The following is a 19,492-nucleotide window of genomic DNA, read 5'->3' on the forward strand; positions in this document are numbered from 1 at the left end:
TGGCGCAAAAGCCCCTCCCCAACACATATTAACATAATCACGCCCATCCCAAGCAATCACCTGGGTGATGGGGTTCCACGTGGGCAGCACCATCTTTAACAAAGTGAGCATAATATATTTTATCTGCCCAACAAGGTCAGGCAGGAGCTGGTGTTTCCAGTTCCTCTTTGGAGGATGAGGAGAATCGGGCTGGAGTTGTGATCTGCAGTCTCCAGAAGGTGAGAGCCTAGCAGCAAGGAGTACTTATTACGCTCCTGGTAGGTCTGCAATTTGGGGACATAGGGGAGTATGCCATCATGCTCTCCAGAGCAGAGCATGTTGGGCCCCCCCTTTTTTCATACCAGAGAAAAAATACAATTATAAAAATTTAACCTTATTTTCAACCAAGTTAAATACAACAATTAACACTGGGTCTCTGAAGAGATGCATATAAGTTTTATTGTATAATTTAAAAAAAATTTGATACAAAGTCTTGGTGGACACTTTTCCATGCACATGTGTACACACATGCACATTCACCCACCAAGCATGAACACATTCTCCTCCTCCCCAAACACAAGAGTATTCTGTAATTCCATCTAGGGAACATGGACCTCTGCTTCAGTGAAACTGCATAAATGTTCATTTGATCTGACAATTTTACAAGTTTTTTAAAGTGAGTAAATTCCAAGGATGTAGAAAAATTCAAGGAAATAAAAGATCTGCATGGGGTAGTTTCTGCTGTGCTGTTTAAAATCCAGATGTCATATTGAAAGGCTACTAACAAAGGAAGCACAAGTAATTTCCTTTTCCCAAATTTGGGTATGCTTATCTCTCAATCTTTATGAGTTTAAACATTTGAAAAATTAGCTATATTTTATTACAGAACTGTAATTTATATGAACATGCTTGTATATTGTTTTTAGATAACCCCTGACTTATTTTTAAAATTCTGCAGTATATGATTAATATTTATCTGGTAAAACATATACAAGATGTGTGTGTGTGTGTGTGTGTGTGTGTACATACATTTTAATTAAAGAATTACTCAATTTCACCATTTTTTAAAAAATCTCTGGCATCTTAATATCTGTTAGGCATGTTATTGTGGTATTTCTAGGATGTCTCTGGAACATTTTGCATGCTCAGAATCAAATATGAACAGCAGACAATTTCATTCTAATTATGCAAATAAATATTTTCTGCTCTTACAATTACTTTGACCAATTAAATTGCATCCTTCTCTGCCCTTATTGTTTCCTTTGTCAGTTGCTGTCTTCCTGCGTTTTACTTTAGTCAAGAAAGTCTTTGTAATCAGTTTTAGCTGACTCCTGCAGTCTGATTACACTTCTGGATCAAGTGCTGGCTGGATGTGTTTGTTACATATCTGCATTTAATGTTCATGGGGTTTATTCTACAGCAGGAGAAAGAGGAACATGTCAGCATGGCTGCTCTGTGGCTCCTCCTTGGTTTGGCCCCCTTCTGTCAGCATTTTATAGGGACATTTGGAACGTTAGTGGGTTTCACAGCTGCCATGTTTGGCAAAATAAACCCAAAGGAGCCATCTGCCCCTCCCCATGCTGCCTCCTTTCAATTCCCTAGCAACTTCCCAGTAGCCAGCTGCCACACAAACGATTGGAAAAGCAAGACTCAGTGGACTGTAATGATTGTTATTCTACGGGAAAGCAGATTCTTTGATTGGGCTGCGAGAGAAAGGATATTGGATGTACTTGATTCATCTGAGTGTATCAATAGTATCCAACTTGTACCATTCACTTTCTTGTTAGAATTTGATGTGAAAGATCTTTTGTGTTTCTAGGGATGAATCAGGTAAAAACAAATCCAAAGATCAAGTTCTAGGCTTGGGAGTGATGAGCAGAGAATTTGACTGAGAATGTTGTCAGATTTTATCTTGTGTGCTACAAAAAATGTTGGTTGCTCATCTCAGCCTTGTCAAAAAGTCCGAGGCATGAATTGGCCTGCTATTTTCCCCAGTCCACTTCACATTCAAGTGTAAGTAGTTCCATTCTGCTTTTAGGTCACTGGGAAGGCAAGGGGCTTGGACATCACAGTACCAGAAGCCCACTGAGGGACATAGATATAATATTACAGTGAGTTTGTTAGTTGAACAGATACTAAGTTGTTTTTGTAAATTTAGTTAAATGAATTGTACTTTATCCTAATAGATCAAAATTAAAAATATTTATAAGTTAAGATTAAAAAGAAAGAACTGGAATAAGATTTGACAAAATAATTTACTTTTAATCTGTGATTTACACTGGAGATGTAACCTTCATTAGTCATCACATTTATTTATTTATTGTTTTTACTTCCTTCCTGAAGTATCAACTGTAAGTGTAGTTTGAAAATCATGCTGTTACATGTTCCCTATGTTTTCATCTTCATTTTTTACATCCATGATTATTTTCCCAGACTGGTCTGTTGGCAAAGATACTCCTCAACAGTGATTTTATAAAGGAAGTTGTGCGTTTGTTAAAGCAGTGGACCTAAAAGAATCTTCAATACATTGCATTCTAATCATAAATGACATAAACAAAATAATCAGAAAAATTGAGGGTTTGAAATTAAATGATTTAGCTTACCTCTGTGGCTATAAGAAGTCAAATGCATGAGAGATATCCTGTATTCTGCAAAACAACATTCTACCAACTTATCTGAAATATCTCTTTCATTAGGTCTGGCCTCCTATCTACCAATTCTTTTAAATACAAGTCCACATATTTTTATCCACAATTTAAAATAAAAAATTATTTTTTAGTTTGTAGTATAGCAATACAAACAAACCTTCTTTATCTCACTGTCCCAAATCCAAATATCTTTTTAATTTTCAGTGCAGATATATGACATGTCTGATTACCGTCTGCTCTCCCAGACTCTGCTTTAGCTGTTATAATATATACATATGTGCATTATCTCCAAAATCTGTAAAATCCTGGATTCTAAAAACCCGTGGTCCTAAATGTTTTGGATGTAGAATTGTGGACTTCTATTATCTTTCTCTCTCCTTTTCCTCAAAGTAATTGATAGTTTTCTACAAAATTCCATCTATACACTATCTTTGTTTTCTTGCTTCATTTATTTAACACATTGTAATCTGGCTTCCACCTACACCACTCCAATGGAACTGTTCCTTTTGAGGTTACCTCCTTCCCAAGTTCGATTGTCATTCTTTTTTTTTTTTTTTTTTTTTTTTCATTTTTCTGAAGCTGGAAACAGGGAGAGACAGTCAGACAGACTCCCGCATGCGCCCGACCGGGATCCACCCGGCACGCCCACCAGGGGCGGTGCTCTGCCCCCCAGGGGGCGATGCTCTGCCCATCCTGGGCGTCGCCATATTGCGACCAGAGCCACTCTAGCGCCTGAGGCAGAGGCCACAGAGCCATGCCCAGCGCCCGGGCCATCTTTGCTCCAATGGAGCCTTGGCTGCGGGAGGGGAAGAGAGAGACAGAGAGGAAAGCGCGGCGGAGGGGTGGAGAAGCAAATGGGCGCTTCTCCTATGTGCCCTGGCCGGGAATCGAACCCGGGTCCTCCGCACGCTAGGCCGACGCTCTACCGCTGAGCCAACCGGCCAGGGCTCGATTGTCATTCTTTGGGTTGCAGGTATTTGACTTGTCTGAAATCACTACATCATCAATGTTCTTCTTCTCTCTCTCTCTCTCTCTCTCCATCCTTGCCCTTACATGGTAGGCCAGTAACTGCACTGATGGCCAATAGCTGCTATTTCTCAGATTGTTTCTCTTCTGTATGCTGCTGCATGCACTCTCTATATTATTTCCTGGGTTTATTCTCTGTACTGTCTAATCAGGTTTCACACTTGTTTGTATTTATTATTTTCTTCATTTATGTGCTTAGTTATTTTGTTAAAGAGGCAGGATTTCTTACATAAAATAGTGAAAAAAGAATAAAAGAGATCTCAATCTGTGGTGCAGAAGAAAGGTACTGCTGCAAGTTCTAGTAGTATTATTTTCCTATTGTTGTGTAAAACATCACCGCAAGTTGAGCAGCGTAAAACAACATTCATTTGCTATGTCACAGCTCTGTAAGTTAGAAGTCCAGACAAACTCAATTAGGTTCTCGCAGGGTACAAGTCAAGATAGCAGCCAACTGGGTTCTTAACTGGAAGCTCAGGGGAAGTATCTACATCTATGCTCATGCAAGTCCATGACAGAATTTAGCCTTTATGGTTGTGGGTCTGAGGTCTTTGCTGGCTATCAGCAAGCTGTCAATCTCAGCTCCCAGAGTCCTCTCTGTTCCTTGTACCAGGCCTCCTCCATCTTCAAAGCCAGTAATGGTACTTTGAATATTTCTTGTGCTTTAAATCACTCTGACTTTTCTTTCTTCCACCAGCAGGAGAAAAGTGTTTTTAAAGGGCTCGCCTAATTAGGCCTGGCCACCTGAGTAATGTCCTCATTTTAAAGTCAACTGTTTAGAAACCTTTATTATATCTTTCTAAACCAACTGTTTAGAAACCTTTATTATTTCATGTCAAATAAGTGTCCTTATTTGACATGAAATAATATAATCACTGGGGTGCTATTCCATTATATTTACAAGAAAAAGAGTCATATAAGGATGAAGGTAATGAGTGATTATTTTTAGTATCCTGCTTGTCATATTGGTGCTTAGGTAGGATAGTCCCTTGAGATTCCCCTGGGCAAGTGAGTCCATGGAACAGGATAGTGGAGAGATGGGCGAAGCCTTTTGGGACACTGAGAGCAGAAACATTTTATGAAGTTTTACAAGTGGCACTGGGAAGCCAGGACTGTAGTGAGGGAACACCAGGAGTTGGTGCTTTCAAACCAAAACCCTGACATGCCTGCTGGAGCTTTGGTTGCCATTATTTGTCTAAAGGAAACCACGCCTTTTCCCAAGGGGACACTAATTCCAGTTAAAATATTGTTGTCTTTCCATTTCATCCAGGACCTTATTCAGGAGACTGTACCCCAATTTTTCTTTTTCAAATTCTCTTCCTCTTTCCAGGCAAAGTTCCAGATCAATGCAGCAGGATAGTTAACTAATTCAATTAATTGACACAAAAGTGAATAAATGATAAAATCAAATCTCTCCCAAGGAACTTAATGTGCAACCAAGAGCATGAGGAGAGAAAAGATCTGTTTTTGAAATATTGTAAAATTGAACACTGAGCATGCCTGGTATAAAAAATTCAAACAACAAAATTAATGATATTTTCAATACTTTTTTGTTTTGTAATTAATAGGTAAATATAAAGTTTTTATATAATTTTAATGTTTAAACATTACATCATAATGCAGAAACTCTTTTCTGTAAACATTCACCTCTTAAAGTGGTTGTAAATTATATTAAGTTTAGAGTGAGCTTAAAAATTAACCTAGTAGATTCTGTGGTGTTAGTGCATGTTTCAGAAGGAGTATTTAATAAACAAATGCCTTATCCAGAAAAGTCTCCTTTAAAATTAATGCATTCTTTGTATTCCTTCTATACATCTCAACGACTCTAAAGCTCTATGTGTTTTGATTCCTATTTTTTATTCCTCCTCACCCCTTCCCCTTTATTTTGTTCTTCTGGAGGTCAATGGTCAAAATTAGATGTGAGGACTGAGTGTGGCTCAGTTGATACATCCCAGCTTTGCTCTGAATGTGCTGGAGGCAGTGGCAGAGCTGGGGTTAAGGTCATGGTAGTCAGGGACTTGGTCAAAGTGTATTCTATAAACCCTTAAAGTAGAGAAGGTTGATGCAAAGCCAATTTGAGTTTATCATATTAGGACCTTTGTAGAAGAAAATGAGCCTCATCCCCAATAGTCTATGTTACAGCTGAATTTATTATATTCAGATATATTTAGAAATGAAAGTATGTGCCTTTATGCCTAATTTAATATTTTCAGATTTATTCCCTTCCACCCCCCACCATTATTTTCTACTTAGCCAAGTTTGATACTTCTAGGATCCCCTGTTCCTGGTCAGAACCCCCATCAGCTATACATTTTCTGGAGTAAGATGCAGTAACTGAAATGGTTTTGTTAGAAAAGGAGCACCAAGACGATCTTCATACACTTTTATGAGCAAAACAATGAAAGCAAGAGTGAAGCAAGAAAAAAATTTATCTTCTTCTACACATGAAGGACATAAATGATAAATCTTACAACAGACCCAGTGGTCATATTTCTTGATATGTGAAATTTGATTACAGCTATCAGTCAGCTGATTTGTTGGAATCTGATTTAGTGAATTTGACTGCTAAATTCAGTAGGTGAGGCAAATTTTTAGTTTGTTCTGTTTTAGAGAGAATCATTTTGAAATATCACCGTCCTCTTCAGAGGCGGATTAAGGTCGGTTGAGGCCCCAGGTGCAGAAGAAAATATTGGGCGCCTTAAAAAATAAGAGAGAGAAAATAAAAATACATGTTAATCATATATATATATATATATATATATATATATATATATATATATATATATAGTATTTTTCCGAAGCTGGAAAGGGGGAGGCAGTCAGACAGACTGGGATCCACCTGGCACGCCCACCAGGGGGCAATGCTCTGCCCATCCCGGGCGTCGCTCTGTTGCGACCAGAGCCAATCCAGCGCCTGAGGCAGAGGCCATGGCTCCCGGGCCATCTCTGCTCCAATGGAGCCCCGGCTGCGGGAGGGGAAGAGAGAGACAGAGAGGAAAGAGAGGGGGAGGGGTGGAGAAGCAGATGGGCGCTTCTCCTGTGTGCCCTGGCCGGGAATCGAACCCGGGACTTCCGCATGCTAGGCCGACGCTCTACCACTGAGCCAACCGGCCAGGGCCAACTATATTTTTAAATAAATAAAAATATTATATATTATGCACATATGAAATGTTAAAATTGCACATATGAAACCAAACGGTGTCATTAGAAAAAAATGTAGAGTTGGGGTTTTGTGGGGCCCCTCAGAAGTTGGGGCCCAGGGTGCACACTGGATAGCCCACTGTTAAATCTGCCTCTGATCCTCTTAATAATTGCCCAATATCATGGTGAATTCAGTTTGAAAATGCCAGCCTAATGTAGAAAAAGACCTCTCTAATATATAATGTGTTGTTTGTTTGTGTAAAATGCAATTTATATTCATTCACTCTTGTCACATAATAGGAATTATTTTTTTTCGATTTTCTCACAATACCATAATAAGCAGAATATGTAATAGGAAATGTTTTACTTTTGTCTGAAACTTTTGTTGGTTAACAATATATGTGATTTTAGGGGACTGGGAGGGTTTTATATTCCTGTAGCAACACAATTTCTATAATAGTCTTCTGGGGACAAGCACCATGAATTATATAGTAAGATAATTACTGTCTCAAATGTATTTATGTATAATTTTTTAACTTAATTAAAAGTTAATAAAATGTTTTGTATAATGTGATAATACATTAATTATTTTGGGAATTGTGTTTGAATCTTAATTTACTTCTGGTCATTTGTAGATGGATTCATCAAGTGACTATGATTTCTTTTTAACCATATTTGTCCTTTTTGGAATAAAAATAATTGCTTTTTTTTTTTTTTTTTTACAGATTTAGCAAACCTATTATTAAGTTGGGATATAAAATTTGTCTGGCTTGGACTTTTAAATATATAATTTAAAGCCATTCATTAATTGATAGTAGACTGTGATACTTTCATTGTGAAATAATGTTTAGATAGAAGACAGCAAATATTAAATATGTAGGCAAATTACAAGGCAAAAAGATTAAGGGCACAACTTCTGGTGGTTGGAGGAAATCAACGTGTAGACTATTAATTATTCCTTCTTCCCTTTCCTCATGTAGATATTCAGGTCTGATACAAGAAAAGGCATGTTTGATCAACTAAAAGTGCTCTCCTTACTGTCAGCTTTGCTCTTCTGTCACAACTGAAGGCAGCATTGTTCGTGGTGCATTTCTTCCTTTAACATAGCTTGATACTTCAAAAATTCGATTCCATAAGAGGCACAATACAAAGTGATTATTTGCCCTATTTAACAACAAAACAAGCCTGACCAGGCAGTAGATAGAGCATCGACCTGGGATGCTGAAGACCCAGATTCAAAATTCTGAGGTCGCTAACTAGAGTGCAGGCTCACCAGCTTGAGCTGGAGTCACCAACTTGCACATGGGATCATAGACAATGACCCATGGTCACTGGCTTGAGGCCAGAAGTTACTGGCTTGAACCCATGGTCGCTGGCTTGAAGCCCAAGGTCACTGGCTTAAGCAAGGGGTCACAGGCTCAGCTGGAACCCTCTGGTCAAGGCACGTATAAGAAAGCAATCAATGAATAACTAAGGTGCCACAACTATGACTTGATGCTTCTCATCTCCCTGTCCTGTCTCTCTCTCTCACACTAAAACAAACAAACAAAAATAAAACCTGTATGTACACTATAAATATTGACCATCAAAATGCATTTAAAGTACAACTGTATTTTAGCAACATACTGATTTCCAACAGTTTCTGAATCTTCCTCCTTTCTTCTTTATGTACAGAAACTGGTAAAGGTTTTGTGCTGATAGTGCTTAAGCCTTTGTCTCTCTGCTCTGATCTCTGCATGTTAATGTTAACTTTGCATGTCTCTTTGAATGTCTTCAAACTTGACCTTTACAACAGTAGAATCATCTTCTCTGTTCCCTCTTTATCTGGGCCCTTTAAGTAGCTAGCAAACTGTCAAGGCCAAAAGAAGTTGGTTTTATGAGAAGGAGTCATTTGTTGTAAAGGATGTAAGCGTGTATTGTTGCAGAGACCTCAGGGAAGAACTGGGGGTGGGGAAATAGGCGGAGGTGGGGAAATGGGGGAAATGGGGATAGAAAGAGCCTCTGCATGGGGCAGTGGGTGCATGATGAAGTATGCAGATGATGTTTTATTGAATTGTACACTCGAAACCTGTATGGTTTTGTGAACATGTCACCCCCTCAAGAGAACAAAACTAGAAAGTTGAAACTCTCTCTCTTTTTCTCTCCTCCCCTGCCTCTCTCCATCCATCTCCCTCCTTCTTTTCCTCTCTCTCTTTCTCTATCCTTCCCTCTTCCTTCCTTCTCATCACTTCCTTTGTCTCTGCATTTTTTTTTTTTTGTATTTTTCTGAAGCTGGAAACGGGGAGAGACAGTCAGACAGACTCCCGCATGCGCCCGACCGGGATCCACCCGGCACGCCCACCAGGGGCTATGCTCTGCCCACCAGGGGGTGATGCTCTGCCCCTCCGGGGCGTCGCTCTGCCGCGACCAGAGCCACTCCAGCGCCTGGGGCAGAGGCCAAGGAGCCATCCCCAGCGCCCGGGCCATCGTTGCTCTAATGGAGCCTCCGCTGCGGGAGGGGAAGAGAGAGACAGAGAGGAAGGAGGGGGGGGAGGTGGAGAAGCAAATGGGCGCTTCTCCTATGTGCCCTGGCCGGGAATCGAACCCGGGTCCCCTGCACGCCAGGCTGACGCTCTACCGCTGAGCCAACCGGCCAGGGCCTGTCTCTGCATTTTTAAAAAAGATTTTATTTATTGATTTTACAGAGAGAAGAGAGGTGGGTAGTGAGAAATACCAACTGTTCACTGCTTGCTTGTTGTACGTGACTTGACCAGGCATGCCTAGGGTTTCAAACCAGCGACCTCAGCATTCCGGGTTGATGCTCTATCCACTGTGCCACAAGGGGCTAGGCTTTTCATTTTTTAAATTATTTTCTCTCTCTAGACTATTCAACATTTCAGTGAGACAGACTCCCATATGTGCCCCAAACAGGATCCACCCAGCAAGTCCCCTATGGGATGATACTTCACCCATCTGGGGTCACTGCTCCGTTGCTTAGCAGCCAAGCCACTTTAGAACCTGAGGTGAAGCCATGGACCCATTCTCAGTGCCTGGGGTCAACTTGCTCAAACCATTCGAGGAGCCATGACTGCTGGAGGGGAAGAGAAAGAGAGAGATGGGGGAGGGGTGGAGAAGCAGATGATCACTTCTCCTGTTTGCCCTGACCAGGAATTGAACCCAGGACTTCCACACATCAGGCCAACTCTCTACTGCTGGGCCAACCATCCAGGGCCAAGTTTCATAATTTTAGGGATATATTTAAAGAAACATTTTGCATTGGAAGTGATTTATTACATATATTAATTAGGGTCTAATCAGGAGAGAGAATTGACACAGTAATTTGAGCAGAGAAACTTTAGCATAAAGAATTAAGAGGATCAGGGATTGGTTAATGAAAACTAAAGATATAGGAATAGCAGATTAAGGAGCTACCACTACCTGTAGAGCTGAGCTGGGCTGCCCGAGACATAGGTCTTTCCCAGGGCTAAGATCCTGACCTCACTGGAGATCTCACAGCTGTGGTCACTGGATAGTAGAGAAGATGCTGTGATGTGGTTTGGTGTTGCCAGAAATATGCCCTCTAGGGTACTACGGAAAGCTGTTCATTGCAAGATGTCTCCCTGGAGGCACTCTATTATAAAACCATCCAAAGGGTGTCCCCGGGGAAGCTGCTGGCTGTCATGTATGGCAGGAGTCTGGCTGCTGCAAGAGAGCATCCCAGAACGGAGAAGAAAAAGTCCTTTCTTCTACAGATCTTTCCAGCACCTTTTATCCACAAAAATTAACGCCGCAACAGCTGTTAAAAGAAAAATATTTAAAGAGACCATATTCATTTTCTAGAGCAGGCAGTGAAAGGTGGCTTTGGAACTAAGAGACATTAAATTAATAACTGGCACACATGGGAATCCCTATCTATTCACCGTCAGTGGTTTGACTGAGGGCTTTCAAACACTGTTGTCCTGAATTTAGAAAATGAAGTTATTTTTAATATGTAATTTACTTATTTGTCTATGATAACTCTTAAAGAAATTGACTACTTTAACCACTCTTTTTGTCACATTTGGGTTACAACCAGTTCTTTGAAACAAAATATTATTTTTCAAGTATTATAAAATTAATCATGATGGAAACTATTGTTCACAAAACCACATGTTCAATATTTTGTTAGAATAAATATTAGTTTGTAGTGAAAATAGCTTATGTCTTATTTTAAATAGCAAATTTATTTTCAGATGTTTTTTGCCTCTGCACTACCATTATGTTTTTTACTTTGTGACAGAGACAGAGAGAGGGACAGAGAGGGACAGACAGACAGGAAGGGAAAAATATTTGGAGCATCAATTCTTTGTTGTGGCACCATAGTTGTTCATTGATTGCTTTCTCATATGTGCCTTGACCGGGGGGCTACAGCAGACTGAGTGACCCCTTGCTCAAGCCAGTGACCTTGGGCTCAAGCTGGTTAGCCTTGCTCAAACCAGATGAGCCTGCGCTCAAGCTGGCGACCTTGGAGTTTTGATCCTGGAACCTCTGCATCCCAGTCTGATGTTCTATCCATTGTACCATTGCCTGGTCAGGCTACCATTACATTTTAAGTAAGCTCCAGCGGGACCAGGATTGAGCTATTCTTGTTAACTCCCTATTGCCAGCATCTGGTACAGTGAATGGCACATAGGAGATGCTCAGCTGATCAGTTATCTATAAATGAAAATGGATTACAACTTTACAAGTTGTAGGTAAACTATTTTTATCACTAAAAATAAGAAATACACAAAATAGTCATGTCTGTGTAAGAATTATGTATAGAATAATATATATGAATATATAAAATAATATAAGGCACATTTCAAGAGTATTGCAGTATAATAAATTATTTCCAAAGAATTCTTAAAATCTTTAAAAAATATGATAGTTTGAAGAAACACAGAAAACCCAAGAGAAGAAAATATCCATGGTGTTACCAATATTCAAAGGGAAATTTCTCTCAGAGACAGTGAATTTTGCCAGATGCTGCAGTTACGAGTTCTGGAATATGGTTATTTTCATGAAGTAGTAATAACTATTATCTTTAGTTTGAGAAACTCTTCTTATTGTCACTCTTGAGAGAAAGGATTTTCTTGATGTTGCTGCCAACTTCATTTCTTGAAGCCATAATCAATCTTGATAGACAAAGAAACCTCAGAAAAATAACATATTTATTATGTTTTATGTTAAATATGGTAATTTATGAATGTAGGAAGGTTAAAACAAAAATAAAAAGTATTATTGTTAAAAGACTAGGGACTACATTTTTTGTCCAGTACTTCAGCATAGTAATTGTTTTTTTTGTTTGTTTTTTTTTGTTTTTTTAACTGCTTTTTTTTTATTTATACATAAATTTTTATTTTAATGGGGTGACATCAATAAATCAGGGTACATACATTCAAAGAAAACATTTCCAGGTTATCTTGTCATTTAGTTATGTTGCATACCCATCACCTCCGCCACCCTCCATCCAGTTCTCTCTGTACCCCCCTCCCCCTCTCCCTCCTTCCCTCCCCCCACCCCCCATAGCCACCACACTCCTGTTCATGCCTCTTAGTCTCGCTTTTATGTCCCACCAATGTATGGAATCCTGCAGTTCCTGTTTTTTTCTGATTCGCTTATTTCACCCCGCACAATGCTACCAAGACTCCACCATTCCGCTATAAGTGATCCGATGTCACCATTTCTCCTATCTGAATAATATACCATGGTGTATATGTGCCCCATCTTCTTCATCCAGTCCTCTATTTTTTTTACAGTGATTAAAAGCCTTTAAGCAAACTCTTGGCCAATACAGCAAGAATCCATAAATGAGAAGTGTCCTTAACATGTTCCCCAAGTCCAAGTTGGCCCCATCACCATGCCAAATCCCTGAAAAATGCAACCCAACCACAGTTCAGTCTGTTAGGAGCTGTCACAGGGAGCAGGAATCCAGGAAAGTTCCCCACAGGAAAAGTCCACATGGCACTGGAATTGTCACCATTCTATACTTTGCAGCTCATGTCCAAGTCCCAATGACTGCTGCTTCTAGCTGGTAATGATTCAGGTAGACTGGAAAAAGCCATTTGCAGCATGCGTGGATATGGAGCTTCTGTTCTCTTCTGCCTGGAGAGTTGAGACCAGGTTGCTTTTCCCTGGAGCTCTGTGACTGTGGCCTGGTAAAGAGAACCTTGGGATACACTAAGCTGGGTGGCAAAGGTAAATTCATAATACAAGTTGGCAAAAGGAGGAAAGAGAGCTCTAAATTAAGAGTAGGTCCCAGCCTGAAATATGAGTGGGGCATTGAGGTAGGAGGGATAAAGGAAACACTATATATTAAACAAAGCAGCAGAAAATAGGACTATCAACACCCACAACAGAGATCTTTGAGGGAAGAATAAAAAACCTGACTATTCAGGCAAAACATAGTTAAGTGGCCCTTGTGCGAATGAGATCAGTTTACCTGCTTCTTGGAAGAAATACCCTAGGCTCGTCCACAGTGTCGTAGATGGGGCCGACGGCCCTGGGCACCTTCAGCCTTCAGTGGCAAACCCCAGCTTTCTGGGCAAGGTTAGGTCATAGGTGGCTGGAGCAGGGCTGGAAGTGACTGAACCCTCCCTTAGAGGAGCGAGGGGGAAGCCCACCTTCCAGTGTCCCTGTTTCCTCACAGCGGAGGCCTGTAAGCCTGGCAGGCTTTAGCTCAATGACCTTCCTTTCCACTATTGAAGCAGGACCGAGATGTCATCCTATGAGACCCCTTTGGGGTGTTGGAGCCTTTAAGGGTGTATCCTAAAAGCTGGTAGTTCCCCCTGATCTCTATTGGGCTTTTTCTGCCTCTAGGTATCTTAAAAGCCATTCTCAGAAGATCTCGCTGAGGGGTTTGAGGATCCCCATCTGCCTATATAAATCTTTTCCATATATCTGGAGCTATTTGGAAAAAAGACAGAACAGTGTTATTAGCTAGATCTAGTAAAGAAGGTAGTAGTTTGCAGGCGAAAAAGATTTGGTGTCTCCTGTTCATCAGCATTCAAAAGAAATGTAAAAAATTTTTTTTTTAAGTAAAAAGCATGATATGGTAGACCCGTCGGAGTCATTGGCCTGGTGTGCAGGATTCCCGGGTTCGATTCCCGGCCAGAGCACACAGGAGAAGCGCCACCCCTCCCCTTCTCCTTACTCTTGGTCTCTCTCCTCCCGACCGAAGCCAAGGCTCCACCGGAGCAAATCCACCCTGGGCACTAAGGATGGCCCCATGGCCTCCACCCCAGTCACTAGAATGGCTCCGGTTGTAACAGAGCAACATCCCAGATGGGCAGAGCATTCCCCCCGGTAGGCATGCCAGGTGGATCCCAGTCAGGCGCATGCAGGAGTCTGTTTGACTGCCTCCCCATCCCCATCCTCAGAAATATACAAAAAATAAATAAATAAGAGAAAAAATACTAAAAAAAAAAAAAGGGGGGGGGCATTCCCTTGTGCTAAAGCTCCAGGGAGCATGGAGTGAGCTTGAGTGTGTCCTATGAAACATGGAGCTCTATGTTTACATATAAGTCTTTGAAGAAGGAGGAACTGCTGAAATAGTTTGTCAGCATTTGTCCCTAAGACAGCAGTCTTTATAGTGGCAACACCATACGTAAATATTTGCTGTCTGTCTATAGATTAAGGGGGGAATATGGCAAATGCTGAAAAGCCATGATCTTTGTGCCCCCCTCCCCCAACCCCCTCCCTCTCCTCCCCCCACCCTGTAACCCCAACACTGTTGTTCATGTCTCTGAGTCTCATCTTTATGTCCCACCTATATATGGAAACATATAGTTCTTAGTTTTTTCTGATTTACTTCTTTCACTCAGTATAATGTTATCAAGGCCCATCCATGTTGTTGTAAAAGATCCTATGTCATCATTTCTTATGGCTGAGTAGTATTCCATAGTATATATATACCAAAGCTTTTTAATCCACTCGTCCTCTGATGGACACTTGGGCTGTTTCCAAATCTTTGCTATTGTGAACAATGCTGCCATAAACATGGGGGTGCATTTCATCTTTTCAAACAGTGCTATGGTGTTCTTGGGGTATATTCCTAACAGTGGTATATTGATTTTTATTTTCTTGATGAATCTCCATACTGTTTTCCACAGTGGCTGCACCAGTCTGCATTCCCACCAGCAGTGCAGGAGGGTTCCCTTTTCTCCACATCCTCGCCAGCACTTATTCTGTGTTGTTTTATTGATGAGCGCCATTCTGACTGGTGTGAGGTGATATCTCATTGTGGTTTTAATTTGCATTTCTCTAATCATTAGTGATGTTGAACATTTTTTCATATGCCTATTGGCCATCTGTGTGTCCTCTTTGGAGAAGTTTCTATTCATTTCTTTTGCCCATTTTTGGATTGGATTGTTTGTCTTCCTGGTATTAAGTTTTACAAGTTCTTTATAAATTTTGGTTATTAACCCCTTATCAGACGCTATGTCAAATATATTCTCCCATTGTGTAGTTTGTCTTTTTATTCTGTTCTTATTGTCTTTAGCTGTGCAGAAGCTTTTTAGTTTGATAAGGTCCCATTTGTTTATCATGTCTTTTATTTCACTTGCCTGTGGAGACAACTCAGCAAATATATTGCTGCGAGAGATGTCAGAGAGCTTACTGCCTATGTTTTCTTCTAAGATGCTTATGGTTTCACGGCTTACATTCAAGTCTTTTATCCATTTTGAGTTTATTTTTGTGAGTGGTGTAAGTTGGTTGTCTAGTTTCATTTTTTTGCAGGTAGCTGTCCAGTTTTCCCAACACCATTTGTTGAAGAGGCTGTCTTTACTCCATTGTATTGTCTTACCTCCTTTGTCAAATATCAGTTGTCCATAGAGCTGTGGGTTTATTTCTGAGTTCTCTGTTCTGTTCCATTGATCTATGTGCCTGTTCATAAGCCAGTACCAGGCTGTTTTGAGTACAATGGCCTTATAATATAACTTGATATCTGGAAGTGTGATACCTCCCGCTTTTTTCTTCCTTTTCAGGATTGCTGAGGCTATTCGTGTTCTTTTTTGGTTCCATATAAATTTTTGGAATATGTGTTCTATGTCTTTGAAGTAAGTCATTGGTATTTTCATTGGTATTGCATTGAATTTATAAATTGCTTTGGGTAATATAGACATTTTAATGATGTTTATTCTTCCTAACCATGAGCATGGTATATGCCTTCACTTATTCGTATCTTCCCTGATTTCTTTTATCAATGTTTTATAATTTTCCAAGTACAAGTCTTTAATCTCCTTGGTTAGATTTATTCCTAGGTACTTTATTTTTTTGGTTACAATGGTAAAGGGGATTGATTCCCTGATTTCTCTTTCTGACAGTTCATTATTAGTGTATAAAAATGCCTCTGATTTCTGAGTATTGATTTTATATCCTGCCACCTTGCCAAATTCTTTTATCAGGTCTAGTAGTTTTTTGACTGAGACTTTAGGGTTTTCTATATACAATATCATGTCATCTGCAAATAATGATAGTTTTACTTCTTCTTTTCCAATTTGGATGCCTTTTATTTCTTTTTCTTGTCTGATTGCTGTGGCAAGGACTTCCAGAACTATGTTGAATAAGAGTGGTGAAAGGGGGCACCCCTGCCTTGTTCCTGATCTTAAGGGTATTGCTTTTAATTTTTGCCCATTGAGTATGATGTTGGCTGTGGGTTTGTCATAGATGGCCTTTATCATGTTGAGGTATGTTCCCTGTATTCCCACTTTGCTGAGAGTTTTGATCATGAATGGGTGCTGGACTTTATCAAATGCTTTTTCTGCATCTATTGAAATTATCATGTGGTTTTTCTCCTTTCTTTTGTTTATGTGATGAATCACATTGATTGATTTGCGAATATTGTACCAGCCTTGCCTCCCAAGAATAAATCCTACTTGATCATGGTGTATGATTTTTTCCATATATTGCTGGATCCGGTTTGCTAATATTTTATTGAGGATTTTTGCATCTAAGTTCATCAGGGATATTGGCCTATAATTTCCTTTCTTTGTGTTGTCTTTGCCTGGTTTTGGAATCAGAATTATGCTCGCCTCATAAAAGGAGTTTGGAAGTCTTCCTTCCTCTTGAATTTTTTGAAATAGCTTGAGAAGGATAGGAGTTAGTTCTTCTTTGAATATTTGGTAGAATTCACTTGTGAAGCCATCAGGCCCAGGACTTTTCTTTTTTGGGAGTTTTTTGATAGCTGTTTCAATCTCATTTGTTGTAATTGGTCTGTTTAGGTTTTCTGATTCTTCCAGATTGATTTTTGGAAGATTATATGATTCAAGGAATTTGTCCATTTCATCTAGGTTGTCTAGTTTTTTGGCGTACAGTTCTTCATAGTATTTTCTTACAATATTTTGTATTTCTGTTGTGTCAGTTGTTATTTCTCCACTCTCGTTTCTAATTTTATTTATTTGAGTCCTCTCTCTTTTTTTCTTGGTGAGTTTTGTTAAAGGTTCATCAATCTTGTTTACCTTTTCAAAGAACCAGCTCCTGGTTTCATTGATCCTCTGTATTGTTTCTTTAGCCTCTATGTCATTTATTTCTGCTCTGATCTTTATTATTTCCTTCCTTCTACTAGCTCTGGGCTTTACTTGCTGTTCTTTTTCTAGTTCTTTTAGATGCAGGGTTAAGTTGTTTATTTGAGCTTTTTCTAGCTTCTTGAGGTATGCCTGTAATGCTACAAACTTCCCTCTCAGGACTGCTTTTGCTGTGTCCCATAAATTTTGAGTTGATGTATGCTCATTATCGTTTGTTTCTAGGAATTTTTTAATTTCTTCTTTGATCTCAATGTTAACCCATTCATTGTTTAATAACGTGCTATTTAGTTTCCAAGTGTTTGAATGTTTTTCAAATTTTCTATTGTGGTTGATTTCTAGTTTAATGCCATTGTGATCAGAGAAAGTGCTCGATATGATTTCAATCTTCTTAAATTTGTTGAGCCTGCTTTTGTGCCCTAACATGTGGTCTATTCTAGAGAATGTACCATGAGCGCTTGAAAAGAATGTATATTCTGCTCTTTTAGGGTGAAAGGTTCTGAAGATATCTATTAAATCGAGTTCATCTAATATGTCCTTTAAGTCTGCTGTTTCTTTGTTAATTTTCTTTCTTGAGGATCTATCTAATGATGTTAATGGGGTATTGAAATCTCCTACTATTATAGTATTGCTGTTGATCTCGCCCTTTAAGTCTATCAAAGTCTGCTTTATATATTTAGGTGCTCCTATATTAGGTGCGTAGATATTTATAATGGTTATATCTTCCTTTTGTATTGCTCCCTTTATCATTATGTAGTGACCTTCTTTATCTCTAACTATGGTCTTTGTTCTAAAGTCCATTTTGTCTGATATAAGTATTGCTACCCCAGCTTTTTTTTCATTTCCATTTGCGTGAAATATTTTTTCCATCCTTTTATCTTCAGTCTGTGTGCATCTTTTGATTTAAGGTGTGTCTCTTGTAGACAGCATATGTATGGGTCCTGTTTTCTTATCCACGCAGCTACCCTATGTCTCTTGATCGGATCATTTAATCCATTAACATTTAAGGTTATTACTGATATGTAATTGTTTATTGCCATTTTTTTTCTTTAAAACTGTTTTTCCCTTTTGCTATATTCTTTTTTTCCTTTGATCTGTTTACAACAGGTCCCTTAGCATTTCTTGCAGCCTTGGTTTGGTTGCAGTGAAATCCTTGAGTTTTTTTTTGTCTGTAAAGCTTTTTATTTCTCCTTCAATTTTAAATGATAGCCTTGCTGGATAAAGTAGTCTTGGTTGTAGGTTCTTGTTCTGCATTACTTTGAATATTTCTTGCCATTCCCTTCTGGCCTCAAGTGTTTCTGTTGAGAAGTCAGAAGTCATCCTTATGGGGGCTCCTTTGTAGGTGATAGTCTTTTTTTCTCTAGCAGCTTTTAATATTTTCTCTTTATCATTTAGCTTTGATAATTTAATTATGATGTGTCTTGGTGTTGGTTTCTTTGGGTTTCTCCTTAATGGAGTTCTCTGTGCTTCCTGAACATGTGAAATGTTTTCCTGCCTTAATTGGGGGAAGTTTTCTGCTATAATATGTTTGAACAAAGTCTCTATCCCTTGTTCTTTCTCTTCTTCTTCAGGAACCCCTATGATGCGGATGTTATTTCTCTTCATGTTGTCACAGAGCTCTCTTAGAGTTTCCTCAGACTTTTTGAGTCTCTTTTCTTTTTTCTGCTCTGCTTCCATGCCTTTATTTATTGTGTCCTGTAACTCACTGATTCGATTCTCTGCTTCATCCATCCTGCTTTTAATTCCTTCCATTGTATTCTTTATTTCAGATATTGTATTTGTCATTTCTGTCTGATTCTTTTTTATTATTTCAATGTCCTTTTTTATATTTGTTATCTCTATTTAGGTTTTCGTAATGGCCATCTATGGTGGTTCTAATATCTTTGAGCATCCTAACAATCGTTATTTTAAACTCTGCATCTGGTAATTTGGTTATATCTGATTCACTTAGGTCCTTTTCTGGGGATTTCTCTTTGTTTATTTGTGTTGTATTTCTCTGCCTCCGCATTTTCTCTTTACGGGAGTGGCTGTGATCACGTGCTCGGGTGCACAAGGGTTGGTGGCCTTGGCCTTTGCCCCGCCCCCGTGTGTGACGTTATGCTCGGTCCTGAGCGCACTGGTGAGCACCTTTGCTCAGCTGCGGGTCTCCGCCTGTGTCCGAGCTTTCGCCCTGCCTTTGCA

At 39.5% G+C, this 19,492-nt stretch overlaps 1 protein-coding gene and 1 non-coding gene across 4 annotated transcripts in view; one reads left to right on the top strand and one right to left on the bottom strand.

The window, feature by feature from the left end:
- WDR72 (WD repeat domain 72) overlaps positions 1 to 19,492 on the top strand; it is a 239,468-nt gene that overhangs the window by 69,064 nt on the left and 150,912 nt on the right. The window lies entirely within an intron of this gene.
- TRNAA-AGC (transfer RNA alanine (anticodon AGC)) lies at positions 6,693 to 6,768 on the bottom strand. Its single transcript has one exon. It is a non-coding gene; the product is annotated as a tRNA-Ala (tRNA).

Source organism: Saccopteryx bilineata, chromosome 4 (assembly GCF_036850765.1).
Source record: "Saccopteryx bilineata isolate mSacBil1 chromosome 4, mSacBil1_pri_phased_curated, whole genome shotgun sequence".
In the NCBI taxonomy this organism is placed as follows: Eukaryota; Metazoa; Chordata; class Mammalia; order Chiroptera; family Emballonuridae; genus Saccopteryx; species Saccopteryx bilineata.